The sequence below is a fragment of the Malurus melanocephalus genome, unplaced genomic scaffold (assembly GCF_030028575.1).
Source record: "Malurus melanocephalus ecotype Western Australia unplaced genomic scaffold, MMel_1.1 scaffold_223, whole genome shotgun sequence".
In the NCBI taxonomy this organism is placed as follows: domain Eukaryota; kingdom Metazoa; phylum Chordata; class Aves; order Passeriformes; family Maluridae; genus Malurus; species Malurus melanocephalus.
In genome coordinates this window covers 246,875-262,122 of record NW_026623455.1, presented here as the reverse complement: position 1 = coordinate 262,122, position 15,248 = coordinate 246,875, and positions in this window count along the sequence as shown.

The following is a 15,248-nucleotide window of genomic DNA, read 5'->3' as shown; positions in this document are numbered from 1 at the left end:
TTTTAGGATAGTTGTTATTACACATGCACACAAACACATACACATTCCAGGTGGTAGGATTTCTATGAATTCTCTCTCATCAGAGAATTAACCACAGACTTTAAATGTTTATTCCAAGAGTTCATTTTATCCCAGTAAAATTTGTCTTGATTCTATTCCTTTATTTCCAAACATCTGATATTTTCATATTTTCTCTATTATATCAGTCTTTTTCTTATATCTATTCTTCATGTACTCTGTGACTGCCAGCTCCAATTCTTGTCTGTGATATCCTAGATGCTCAGGGCACCATATTATACTGCTAGCTCTTTTCCAAACTGTTTATACCTTTTCTCTGAAACCCCTCCAGATTTTAAGGCAGTTTCTGAATTGTATACCTGAGAAGTGTTTTCATTAATGCTAAATAATAAAGAAATACTGATCCCTCCAACAGACTAACTTGTAAACTCACCAGGGATAATTTTGGGTAATATCTGACTACCATAAACTGAGGCTAACTGGAGATAACTGCTTTTGCTTTATCAACATCTATAAATACAATCCTACTTAAACTATTTGATTAGTTTAGACAGAATCTGTATGAGAATTATATAGATGATGGAATTATCACATTTGTACATTTTTTAATAAAACACTGAATTATTCATCTTCTTTTTTTTTCTTTTTTTCTTTCTTGCCTTTCAATCATCTGGAATTTCCTAATTGTTGTAAGTGTATCAGAAATCAACACTGAGAAATTAGGAAGCTTCTCCCCGTTTTCATTTTTCACCTTTGGGACAGGACGTTGGCCAGATCTGTTGTTTTAAACTGAGCCTGCTACAGCAGCTKCAGCTTCTGATTTACTGTTAGTGTGAAAAGTATTTCATCAGCAGCCTTGGAAATGACTCTGTTTATTTCATTTTTTCACATAGAGAGCAGAAATATTTATTCAATAGAAAAGGGAAATATGTATAATTTATGAYATATTATTTCAATCTAGTAAGGGAAAAGTAATGTTATTAGGATTTCTTTTGTTCTTAGTGTAGTTAAAAACCTCTTTTATATGGTAGGTCCTAAGATTTTCCTTTTGCCTTTTTGCTTCTTTATCAACTTTTTACCATTCTTAGTTTCCAATTTGTATGCATTGTTAATAGTCGCCAAATTTTGCTATTTGTTACAAGGACATAGAAACATAGAATAATTTGGGTTGAAAGGGACCATAAATATCATCTGATTMCAACTTTRACCCCTGCAATGGGCAGGGACACATTCCACTAGACTAAGGTTGCTCAAAGCCCCATCTGACCTGGCCATGAACACTTCCAGGTGGAGCATCCACACCTTGTGTGGAAAAACTGTTTCASTGCCTCACCACCTTCACAGTAAAGGATTTTTTTCCTAATGTCTAACCTAAACCTATTATCTTTCAGTTCGAAGCCATTCTGTCTTGTCCTTTTCGTCTTATTACTCACCCTAGTGAAAAATCCCTCTACAGGTCTGTTGTAGGTCCCTTTAGGGACCACAAAARTGTTATATATAATAGTGTTTGCATACACTCCCATTCCCCCTCAAAACTGATCTCACATGCCTTGCTGGATCACCTTGGGAGAACTTTGACACTACTGGGGAGAYAGGGGGTCAGAAACCAGAGGTCTCCCCTACACTTATCTGTCCTTCTCCAGTTACATCTGCCCAAAAATCTGTTTCCCTGAGGATAAGAAAATGGGGAAAAGTTGCTTTGCTCTTTTTTTTTCTTTTTATATTTGAAATTATACCATGAAAGATTCAGGGACCCAAATCCACTGTTGTAGYTTTACAAAAACAAGCAATTTCATTGAATTGCGTTGGAGGTCCACTGTGGTGGTGGAATTGGCCTCTCTGGAAAAATTCAATTTAATCGAGCTGGAACAAAAAGGTTTTACAGGACACTCCCAATGTTTTGGAGAGGACTTCAGAGTCTCTTATCTAGGGTTTTCCAGACTTCYGCACAAGCAGAAGCTCCTACTCCATGAGTTAATTCATCCAACACATATCTGTCACCATCAAAAATWCCAGGCTAAGCACTCAAAAAGGTTTTGTGATGGTTTTACAGCTTCTCTACCAGCTGCTACTTGTTTCATCCTACTCAAGCTCCACTGAATTTTTCCAGAATAAGGCATTTTCCCCCATTCTTTCCTCAATGATAAGGCAAACATCAAAAAAACACTGGAGCTAACGACCCCACACACAAAACACATGCAACATGGTGCAAGCTGGAGAAGAAAAATAGCCCACATATGTAATATCACCCTTGGTCAAAAGGCCAAGACAAGTTCTCCTGATTTCAGAGAGTGTGTATGTTAGTATGTTTTACACAATTCCTGTACATCTAACCATGTACCCCACTATGACTTAGTTATTTATATTTTTTTTTAACCACAGGATAATAAAACTTGCTATTTACAATATATAACAGGCAACTAATATAACCAAATTAACATCAATACAATTTTTGGTCGGTTTTTTGTTTGGTTGGGATTTTTTTGTCTCTCTTTTTTTAATGCTTACAGAAAGCATCCAGGCTTCAGTGTGTGAGTTATAATATACAGAAGAGCTCTTTTACTCAGGAGTTCTGTCACTCTTTGCCTCCTTCTTCTAGTACAGCTTTAACAATCTGCCTTATTGTCCACCCACTTCTCTCTCCCCTGCACTGCCAAACAATCCAAGCTTCCCTATCCCAGGATATCTGTGCCAACACTAACCTTTCTTCTACATCTAGGAACCCATTTTACCCTCACACCAGTGCAATGTGGAGTTACTCCAGAGAGGTAACAGCTGCTAGTTTTTTTTCTAGCAGTTTCCAAAATTACAAAGCTTCAGAGCACAATGCATTTCAATGTTGCACAGGATATTTTAGAACAGATTGACTATAGAAATTGTTTCTCTCTGTACAGGGGAAAGCTGCTGTTCCGTTTAGTTGATGATGCATTTGTTCTCCCAGTTTTGTCTCAGAAAATACKATAGAACAGGTGTGTATATTTGTATGTTATATGCCATATTACTCTGATAGAATAGAAGGTGATTCTTAYCAAAAAGCAAGCCAGATTTGTAACTGCCTTCAGAATAGTGTGAGGATCCTGCACAGATGATAACCCCCAGTTGCAGTTGTTTACCAGCACAGCCACCATATGCCAMCACACGTGCAAGGATGGCCCTTTCCCTCTCAGTGTGCTCTGCACACATTTTGTAAAACACGGGGGCTGTTACCCCCTATGAGAAAGGTCTCAACTGGAAGCAGGAGGTTTCAGCAATTTTTCATCTTTTTATATTCTGCCTTTTGTTTCTCCACTCTTTCAGCACTCATAATCCCCAAGTAATCAGGGCAAACTTTTCTCGACTCCATTGTCTGRCCTGGAGGCTCAGCCACAGAACTACAGCTCTCATCTGCCCTGCTGTTACACAATTCTTTATGGTTTTCACCTCAACTCCCATGTAAGACTAATATTGACTATAGCTGAGACATGTTAGGGCTCTGCTGAAGTCCCCATGCCACAAAGAGCCAGACTGGTAGATAAAGATTTGTTTTTTTCCTTTGTCTCTTATCTCTCAGTGCATCAAATTTGGAAAAAATCTAGTTAAATCTATTTATCAGTCACATTTCTASTGATAACTAATTTAGATCAGAACTCTTCACAGATCTGTGACATTGTACTAATTAAAGCTTTCAGCTTACACATRGATTTGTGTAAAGGGCTTAATTGTTCATGCATAAAAAAGTGTAGGAAGCCGTGGTTGCTGATATGCATACAAACATTTATTGATTAGTTTCCTAATCAGAAATTTCTTTGTCCAGATGAGATTTACGGTTATACACAAAACTTTTTAATTATTTAAATGGCTTCTTTAGCAATGCTGACAGTGTTCAGAAAGCTGTGTGTTGTAGGAATTTAACCATCTGCTGCTTCAGCAATGCTGTTTGATGATAATGTGCAATGCTAACATAACAGACAGGTACTTAAGGAACTAATGATCCTGCTCTCACGTAGGACACTGTCATTTGTAGCCATCACTGACTACTATCCTACCTTGAATAATTTTTACAAATATTCAGCTGTTCTAAAAACATTCAATTTTTAGTCAAGAGACTAAAAACTGATTCAGAAATAGCTGCACTTCAGAACATGTCAGTTCTCCTCACCTTTTACCCATCCAATTTTCCCTAAATGTACAGTCATTCTGTTGGATATTCYAACCACATCCATCATTCTAGTAGCTTCCATTAAAGGCAAAAATAACTTCAAATTCATGGTTTCCTTCTTCAGACTATACTTAATATCAGTAAAAATGGGTTGGCATTTCCTGCTATCTTCTTCTAGGACACTACTGAAATAATTTTAAAGGCATACTGAAAAAAAAAGAACAATTTTGTAAGTCACTGCTGAGAAGATGTTTGTTTGCAAAATTCTTTCTAGTGAGTAATACAGGAAGAGTCAATTACAGAAAAATATATGCAAATTTTTACCTCTTCAGATAAAGAAGGAATTTTGACATAATAACAAAAAACTACTGAAAAATTTGTAGGATTCAAAAAATCACAAAATGCAATAGTTATTCACAAAGCAAGGATGTCATGTATTTCACTATCTCATTCTGGTCCTTTTTTACAAAAAAAGAAATTTTATCCTTGATATGATTATCAATACTTGAAAATATGGAAATTTTTAATTCAGAAAAAATTTAATTATCAGGACATAACACAGCTAAGATTATAATTAAGGTGCTAATGTTTTCACAGATTTTTTTGACCAATATTATATTCAGCAGCTATTCATTTGTATAATTTTTTGGGGGGCTTTGAAGAGTCAGCTCTAGAGATAACATGAACATTTGAATATTTATATATATAGAAACACAGATTACCTTTTCATTAGAGGTTGTGATAATAATGGCTTTTTTCACAACAAACCTGCAAAACTGCTAGAAATGTTTTTATGAATTAAGGTGGCTTTCCTGGAAAGAGTGGAGAATTTAAAAATGTACGTCATAGAACCCCAATTTACTAAAGGATTCTAACAGAMCAATTTACTTGTATTAGTATTCCTACAGTATTCAGGGGGGTTTGTCATGCTTAAAGTCACTGCTTCAGTGCTCTGCTGAATTAAGCTCCWGATACAGTAAAATGATACTTTAAGTTCAGCTTTGAACACAGAGAGGAACATAATATCACTTATCCAAGTGCTTTGGGAAGAAAAAAAAAAAAGTAAAAGAAAAAAAAAAACTGAGAAGGGAGCCATCTGCTAAGTACTTCAAAAAGTTAGTCTAACTGAGAAGTTAGGCTGTCCCTGCCCCAAAAAGCATGTAATATAAATAAGTGAGACAGAAAACTATTGAAAAAGAATTACTCACATAAGCTGAAAGAACATAGTTGGCAAGCACAGTGTCAGTACCATATTTTGTTTAAAGAAGTTTCATTTTCTTTTTGTCTTGTGATGGATGTTGTTTATCAGAGTAGCAAAGGGAGGAGGACAAAGGTAAGAGAAAGTAAGAGGTACAGACCAAGAAGGAAAAAGGAGGAAGGCAGCAGGTAGTAAGAAAAAAGGGACATGATCTGGCTGATGTTTAGCAAAGCATGTAATCAGCACAGGAAAGTGAGCATACAGCRAGAGAACTGTGGAAATATGTTAGCTGTTCCTGATTATTCCATTTCCAGTTCATCTGCTTGACAGGCTGCTCTGGATTTGTTTCTCTCTTTTCCCTCAAGGTCGCAAGGCTAAGGAAAGAGAAATGCATAAAAGTATGTCTAGAAAAAACCCTGTGCAATTCTGCAATTGGGACTTTTCCACTTCCTGGGCTTTGTTCTGGATACAAATGACCAGCATGCACACAGGAAGGGGAAGGGGAAGGAGAAGGAAGGGGAAGGGAAGGAGATAATTTAAATGTAAACCCAAGTACATCAACTTTTATTTTAAGAACACTTCTCATAGGAGCAAATATTTTCCAGTGAAATACTGCAACGCAAAATGGTGCCAAAGTATTTTGGTCTTTATTGTCTTTTTCCATTTTTTCTAAAGCAATGTTAAGTACCACATACAGGGGGAAGAGTGAAAAGAGCAGATACCTACKTATTCCTCCATGCTTGTGTAAAGTAATCAGAAGGAATTCAAACATAATTGGATCCAAATGTCATTTAAATTTAKATTCTGGATTTAATCTCTATGCTTCTGGGACGACTATAGGTTTTCTAATAAAAATGTTGCACAGCTGTTTTTCACTTGAGCGCTGACTCAGTGATTACTGATGGGACTCAGTTTCCTTCAGATAAAAAATCTGGAATACCCTTGGTGTAGTAKATCAGGAATGTTCTAGGTGTGGTATTATTCATCTGCAAGAGCTGTAGGTGAAGTTTTGATTTTCTTGATTACAGTAGAAAGCCAGCAGTTTCCTATACATCTCCACAATAAATTCAATACTTGAGAAATTGTCCCTCCCTCCCTTAAAAATCACTTTCATAAGTCTGTCTTCTGCCATTCCCACACTAATTCACATGCTCAAATAAAATATGCTTTTGAAGATTTGATTTTATCTGAATTATACCTGCACAGGCCCCAACTATTTGTTTTAATGTATTCCAGTGGCATTCCWTACTAACTACAGATATTTCATTAGAGAAGCACTCTTAGGCTTCAGTCCCAAAAAGGTRAATGAGTGGGATACATTCTCACATCATTGAGGTCTGTGATCCTTTCAGGACCAATGATTCCTCTCTATAGCAGTGGGATATTCTGTTGTGATAGACATTATCATATAAAACAATGCCCAAAACCTGATAGACAGTCACCCTTTCAAATCTAGCACAGGAACAAAACCCTTCTTCCCTCTAGTAATCTGTACTCACACTTCTTCCATGTACTTTACTCTAAATCAGCTCTTATATTCATCAGACTTTTATCATGTTCTCTTAGATGAGCTATGTTCAAGCTCTCTGAATCTTCTTTTTTTAAATCTATTCTTTCATCTTCTTCTAAAAAGGAGAGAAAAAAAAAAAACAACTAAATATGCTGTTGCTCTGAAAACAAGCACAGGTGGATCTGAAGAGGACTGTTTGCTTCTCACCTGCCAACATAGAATTCCTAATTGGATGCCTTGCTGCGACAAAAGACCATTTGGGAAAAAACAGTAACACTGCACTTCAGTTTTTCCATGAAGGTAAATTTTGTAATGATGCCCTAGAAATAAGTCACTCTCTGTTTCTATTTATATATCCTTTTAAAAAGTATTTCAAATTGTGTGGTGCCTCGGGACATGGCTGAGTGGTGAACTTGGTAGTGTTTGGTTAATGGTTGGGTTTGATGGTCTTAAGGGTCTTTTCCAAGCTAAATGATTCTATTATTTTCTGAGTTAAGAAAAAAAGTTAAAACCACTGTAGAAAACAGCACTACACTGAAATATTTTTCTATTTACCCTTGGACCTTTTCCCAGTTCAAAGACAAAGTTAGAAATTAATGTAGCTGATACATGTGGTTACTACTAAATACTGTTTATTTTCATGAATATTAGGATAAGGCAGAGATTAAAAGTGCTGCAGAGAATGCAGTGTATCAGTAACATATAAATTGAGGTATCACATGAATTACAATATAATGGAYAGGGATTAGGTATTTTGAATTTTTAATCACATACACTTTGCAAAGCACTAAAGGCAGCTAATAGATGCTGTGGGAAAGTACTAAGAGGAAGTAAACGGGGCAATGGCACACATTGCCCCTTCCTACCTCTTTTCCAAGTGTTTCAATATAAACTCATTCTAGCTAAAATAGGAGTCTGCATCTGCRATCTGCTTTACAAGCACAATGCTAAATTAAGAATTATTTTAGAAATAGAAAGTACAAGTAATGTCCAAATGTGTTTTCCCAGAAATTGTCAAAGTTGTATTCASTTCATTCTCATGTTATGATGCCTTATTTTCAGGCGCTCTTTTTTTTTTTCTTCTCCCAGTCATTTGGTCTAAATTTGCTTCATTTTCTCAAAGATCTCCTAAGTGGCAATGTTTTCCTAAGCTAGGAATTATCTCTTTAAAACTCAGGGTAAGGCCTTCTTCTGAAGGCATTCCTGGAAATAGAGGAGGTGTGAGGTATTTGATGTTTGGTTCATCCAAGCACCAGTAAAACTCTGCTATGTGACTCAAAAATATGAAGAAGGACAAAGCTCATTCCAGCAGTCCTGTTGTCATTTCTGTCTTAGTGGTATTATCAGGAACAACCTGAGCCAACTTTGGRCACCCTCATATTTTAGAAGTGTTTGTATCTGCAGCAGTTCTCACAGTCCATGACTTCTCCTTTAGGAARCAGATCCCAAGCCTTGGGTTATCARCAATACTAGTTTCTGTTTCTCAAATGACAACAGGTCCTGGATGCTTCACATGAAACCAGCTGAACTGGAAAAGGCTAATGGCTCTGTGTTTGAGCAGCAGGTCTTCATCTTCCTGATGACATCCTGCTGTCTGTGTTTGGACACCAGAGGGTTAGCCTGGAGAGTTTCAGAGCTGCCAGCACAGTTGGACTGTGTGTGGGTGTTGCAATAGTCAAGGCTTGAGAGGCTCTTCTCACTCACAAACCAACCAAGTGTTGTTCATCTGGAGTGACAGTCAGGCATTGGTTCCTGCTGTCTGTGTTTCTGCCAGATAAAATGTCACTTTTAAACCAGTCTGTTCAGTGGGGAGCAAAGCTTTCTCCTCTGYGTCCGGAAACACACGCCGTGGGCTGGGCAGGATAGGCAGGGAACGTGGGAAAGGTTCCCACCCTGTCTTATTTTAGAAATATTTTCTTCAGTCACARCTTAAGACTGGAAAACTGGGCAACTGCTGGAGAAACAAAATTAAGAGGATAGATAGGACAAGTCACAGTGGGGACGTTGGAGCTGGCAGAAAAGTAATTGGAAATACTGAGATCTGTATTTATTGGTCTGTTGATTACATTTTTAGTGGAATTACTGCTGGTTTGATATATGTCTCTAGCAAATGTTCTTAGCATTTTGTGAAATATTCTGAACCTTTCACTGTTCTTTCCAACAAAAGTTTAGAAACTTCAAAGAGAACACAAGTTATTCCACAGTTTGGGGAGGAGGAATAGAACAGAAATTCACAGTTTCAGTGTTGGCAGGTGGTGTATCAGGAGTCGCACTGTGCAGGCAGAGGAGGGTTAGAATCAGATTTTAAAGTAATTCTGTCCATGCACCCTCATCTGCAGCAATTGGGACTCTTTGTGTGAACACTTGTGTCTGTGGACACGGTTCCAAGTATTTATGGTTTCTAGGTGAAATATCCCAGGAGAACTTCAGAGGGGAAAATATCCTTCAGAGAATGTTCTTCAGAGAACTCRAGTGTGCTGCTACGACTTATCAGGAGGAAGTTTCTTCCCTGCTCTTATTCACACTGCAATATGAGGAAAATCGAGTGTTTTTCTGTTTCCCAGCTGCCCCWGTGACCCTGCACCATGTGGGACCATTCAGAGCCCTCCAAAGTTCTGTAATCAGTTTCCCAGAGCAAGGACGCTGCCTGGATTAAAGCGAGCAGAAAAAGAATATTCTTCAGAATGTGTTCCGTGCCTTATTCCAGATAGATATAAATTATTATAATTATGTGGCTCTCTAGCTGAACGTGGAGCTAAAGCAATAGTAATGAATAAAGATTTCAAGATTWTACTCTTTAGCCTTTGTCCATAATAAAGCTCTGGCTAACAGGTCCATTTAAAGCAGGTCTCTGGGGACACTGAAATAAATGCTTTCATTGCACCGTAGAAGTCTCAGCAAAAAGCAGGGAAATAAAGTAAATCTACTGTGGATGCTAGTGCCATTAGAACATTATCCCAGGAAATTAGACACATTACTGAGGAAAAGCATGAGAGCGGGGAAAAMCCCCCACAAAATTAACAGTACACATTTTAACCACTGTGACAAAGTTTATTGCCTCTTATTTCCTGAGTTCAGAAAAATTGTCATCAGCCACAAAACACCTGGAGTTTAGATTACTGTGTGTTAAATTATGTTTATGTACTTGTAAAAGAGTGCTACATTGCTACAGCATCTTTTCTGAGAGTTACTTGCTATGTGTGAAGCAAACCTTTCACAATAAAATCTGATTTTTTTTCTGTATACCTGAGAAGTATCTCTTTTTTAAAAAAGATGTCTTTCTAAGGGACATAATTAGAGGAGGGCAGAGAGCAGGGATGCTTTCTTTCCATCCATATTMTTTTGCAAAATTTGTTTTGAAAATGTTAATATCTGTCCATAATTTTGTATAGGTTCCTATGATACCATTCCTCCCTCTCTGGAGAAACAGATGAGAGGAAGCTGGCAGCAGTTTGGAAAGGCAATTTTACCCAACCCTCCACTGAGGCAGGGTGTGCCCACAGTACATACAGATAATCTCTGGCAGTGACTTGCTCAGCCTCCTATTCCTTGAGACAGGTTAAATTGCAAGGCTTTTTGCTAACATGCAATTAATAAAATATTGGAATTAATAAAATATTGCAAAAAAAAAATAAAATCAAGTATATTTTATTGTACCTTGAAAGGATAATTTTGAATCAAAATGCTGTCTCAATTAAAACATACATAAAATTTAAGTATAACTAAGTATACTAATATGTTAGTATTTTAAATTATTACAGTTTCTCCCTCCTCAATGTCATACTGCCTTTGTTAGAAGCATTAAAAAAAAAAAGCAACAACTTTCCAGAGTGCACTGAAGACACATTTTTACCAAGGTCCRTGTTATGGTGCTATCAGATTTCATGACTTCACTATAGCACCAAAACATTGCTCCTCTAAAATAAAGTTAGTTTATTTTCTAATAGAAGGCATTTATAGACATTGTATTGTTCTTAAAATTACTTCAGTGATAGCTTAAAAATAATTCCTCTTTTATCAACCTCTACGTAGTACTAGTATTATAGAATTGCTTTCATGTTATAGTGAAGGTTGTATTAGTCTTACACCATAAACTCCTATTTCTCTGGGTTTTATAACCATGATTTGTGCTCCAAACTGAAATTTGCTACTAAAAGTCAAAATAATGCTATTCACAAAAGTSTGACAATATCCACAGTACTTATTATTTCCATTCTGGATGCAAAAAATAAAGGATGTTTAGACACAAGTTTSTTTTGTGCATATAATGCATGTAAATAGATAAATACTTGTATTTCTATACTGATTTTTAAACTCCATTTTTATATACACATACACACAGACTACTCCTGTGTGAATACACACATCTTTGTATGTGTACATGTATAATTCAAAAAATTCCAAAATATTTTATTCAATTTCTCCTCTTTGCTTATCTTACTTTGCACTCTCAGTTATGCCAAAGCAATGTTCTTTGCAGGGGAGTCATGTTTAGCCACGGTCAGCTCTGAGACTTTTAGCTGCTCTGCTTTTGTGTCAGAGTAGGGAGAGGAGTCAAAAASGGAGAAGAGGCAGAGTGTGATAATGCTATTAATGGAAATTTTCTCCTCAAAATTTTGCCCAGAAAACCTTACATTGTGCTAAAGATTCAAGGACRCGAGCCTGGCTGCTGTCACTGCCCCATTTTGCAGCACACAGACACGAAGAAGATGAGTAAACCGCCATAATACCCCGTGAGTTTTCAGCTACATTCAGATGTCCTCTCTTACAGAATGCTGAGAGSAGCATTAGTATTAGCTTTTCTAGGAGGTGAGCCACTATTCCTCAATATCTTATTTAGTATTCTTCTCTACTGAACAAGATGTAGAAATGTGTTTGCCTGACAGAATTCAGTTTTCTGAAAATGCAGTATGGAAAGTGCTGTATTCATTCCCATATCTTCCTTTATGTGATACAAAAACAAACAGTTCATTTGCTTAAGGTTTACAGAATTGAACTTTTTTTTTTTTTTTTTTTTTTTTTTTAATTAAACAGCATTTCTTTCATGTTTTTCAACAAAATCATTTATTGCATGTGCTTGCATGTTATATATAGTCTGGCTTATGAGACCAGTTGGGTGTTTTTTTCTGATCATGAGTTTGCCGCGGTGGTGCGTACTTGAATCTATCTAGACTGAGTTACAAACTGAATATTGTTTTGTTAATCAAAAATTAGGRTATGTATCATCCTCCAGGCTTCTACCCCAAAGAGTGTCCTTTAAYTGGAACTGTTGTAGAATATGGTCTTATTTTTTTTAAGCTTCTAGAATGGGGAGACCATATGGACAATTTTCACACTTACATTAGTTGTAACAYTCTTTTATCTTGTTCACTTCCATATCCTTGACACCCTCTCAATGCACAGCTTCTTAGCATTCCCTTTAAGAGATGGAGAATAATTATCGGAGAAGTTTAAAAGTGCACTGCTTTTGAATTGTGCAGAACATTTTGATCCTGCTTACACTTGCAGCTAAAGTAGTCATCATCGGTTTCACTCAGCTGTTTCTGACCCACAGTATCAGTAATTGGTTTTTTTGCCAGTAAAAACACATGTTCAGGAAACCACAAATTCCCTACAGGAAAGGCCTTCACACTTTTYAACACTGAAATCAGTCTCTTAGTGTGTGGCATGAGATGAACAGGTCGACTAGYAATGACACAATTCCCCAGGATTTCTTGATATGTACCACAGAGTAGAATATAAAGTTATTTACCCTATTTTTTTTCAAAAGTGGAAGATACAGATTAGTTGATTGTATTTGTACAGTGACTRTTGTGAACACCTATAATGTAGTTTGCTCCTTTCAAAACCAAGCAGTAGTGGAGGAAAAGTCAGCTGACAAAAATTATGACAAAACTCATGACTTTATGCAGTTACACCAGCTCCTCCAAACTTTGTAATCAAAGACAACTGAAACTGCTCCGAACTGTTCTTTTTGTTACATCAAAGCTAAACTTGAAACTGTTTTGAATTTTTTTTAAATTGAATCTGAACTGAATCTAAAAGTTTTTACTTGCAATTAAATTRAAACCAGAATTATATTGAAAAATGCATTGCTTGTGACATAGATGTTTTTTTTCTTCGGTCATTAAATATCCTATTATAAGTGAATCCTTCCACTACAGGTTTTCTTAAACTGTTAATATCAGATTTATCTTCCTTTTGATGCATACCCCCTATGCATCCCTATTAACCTATGCACCCTATTAACCTTTTCCCTGGGGTTAGAGGTGTCCATGTAGAACAAATACAACTATTAATAATGGTAGTCATCTTTGCTCACTGGTTAACAGACTTGGCCAAAACAAACTTCATCTGACATTTTTATATTTGTAGACTGCAAAGATTATTATTGCTACTTATTCATGTTCCTAATTAAGAAATTTGAAATTAAGGGCAAAGCTCTTTTTTAGATATAATTAAAACAGTATTTCACAGAATGGCGCCTGAATTTCCTTATCTCACTCTGTGCCAATTAACTTGGCCCAATTTGCTTGTTAAAGTGGCTGGGCCAATTTAATTAGCCTGACTTCACTCTCTGATTCTGTATCTGAGTATTACAGAGTTTAGCTCCATGGAGTGACCATAATGAATTTATATGTATTTGAGGAGTAATTGCTTTAGTAGTGGAAAGGACAGAAAAACAACAGCCCATGTCAATATTTCACTTTTTAAGCAGTCTTTCCTCTGTGAGGTCCATTTAATAAAAGAACCCACAGTCTTTGTAACTGCCATTGTTAGAGCTCCTGGTGTTTGTGTGAGAAACAAAGTGATACAGTTACAGGTGTTGCACCTCATCAAACAAATTAAGGTTTTTAAAACAATGTATAAAGCATTCATAAAAGTGCTCAAAAGTTTGTCTTTAATATATTCAGAAATTATTTTTTTAGCTATACAAAATATTCCAAGACCCAGGGAAAAATGTTCCCAAACCTTCTKGAATTAAAATGCTTAGCACCTATTTAGTTTGTTTCACCTTCCAAGTACTTTATAAATTCCTTATTCTGCCCCATATTCTTCTTATGTGTCATACTGGTATTACAAATTTTATTACTGATAACTTATTAATATCTTTAATTATTTTTTCCAAAATGCAAAAATTAAGGAAGATATTTGGAGAGTTTGTAAGAGGGGGTTGTGCCATAATTTGCACGGGCACAGGTTAGATCCATAACCTGGAGATAAGAGAGATGTCATTTCAAAATCTTCCCTACCAAGTGGGGTATCCTAACATCTTCAGGAATTCACCACCATGTCACCAGTGGGTGTAAACAARAGAAAGGCAAGGAAGTGAAATTGTCATACTGCTCAAATCAGAAATGCAGGGAGAGGATGACTTTCTTGGTATAAAGGCTAATGTTCTGCCCAGTCATATAATATTTGACTCAAGGCAAATGACACAGGACGGTAGTATTCCATGTATCTTCCTCTATTACGTGGTCAAAGAATGCTGAGACAAAAATCCAGTTTGAAAGGATGTATCAATAACAGAAGGATTTGATACCAAATGTGAATTTAGAGCTCAGACTTYCCAAGTTCATAGAATCATAGAATGGCATGGGTTGGAATGAACCCTAAAGATCATCTAGTTCCAACTCCCCTGCTGTGGACAGGGACACCTTTCACTAGGCCAGGTCGTTCATTGCTTCATCCAATCTGGCCTTAAACACTCCCAGGAATGAGGAATCCACAAYTTCCCTGGACAACCTATTCCAGTCTCASCRGCCTCACAGTAAAGAATTTTTTCCTAATATCTAATCTCAACCTACTCTATCTCAATTTGAAGTAATTKTCCCCTTGTCCTWTCTCCACATGCTCTAGTAAACTCTTACCTACCCTACTCAGTSACTGCAAATCACTGAAAAGGACAGCCCCATCCTGACCAGATCACAGAGCTGTTTGATGGCAATATAACCAAAGTGCACCATTCTGTTCCTATTACATTGTTACTTGTAGAACTGGAAGCAGTAGGACACTCGAAATGTCGCAGATGTTTTCAATGATTTAGTAGAGTCTGAGCACAAAGATAGTCAGTGGATAGCTGCAGTGCAGGAAAAACATCCCCTGTATTTCCTTTACAGTGAATTTTTAGGTACGAGGCAATGCCACTTATATATACCTTCCTTTTTTTGTAGTGTGAATTAAACATGAGGTGTGGCATTTTACCTCCTGTTCAGCTTTTGGGAAGGAATGATAACCTGATATGGCTTTTAAAAAATCTTTTGGTCAAATTCATCTTCAGAAAACTATTTCCTAATATTTGCATTACACAGCCACACAGATAACAGGGAGGGAGCCACACAGAAGTGAACTATGGTCTCTTCAAGATGCAGTTCCAAAACAGC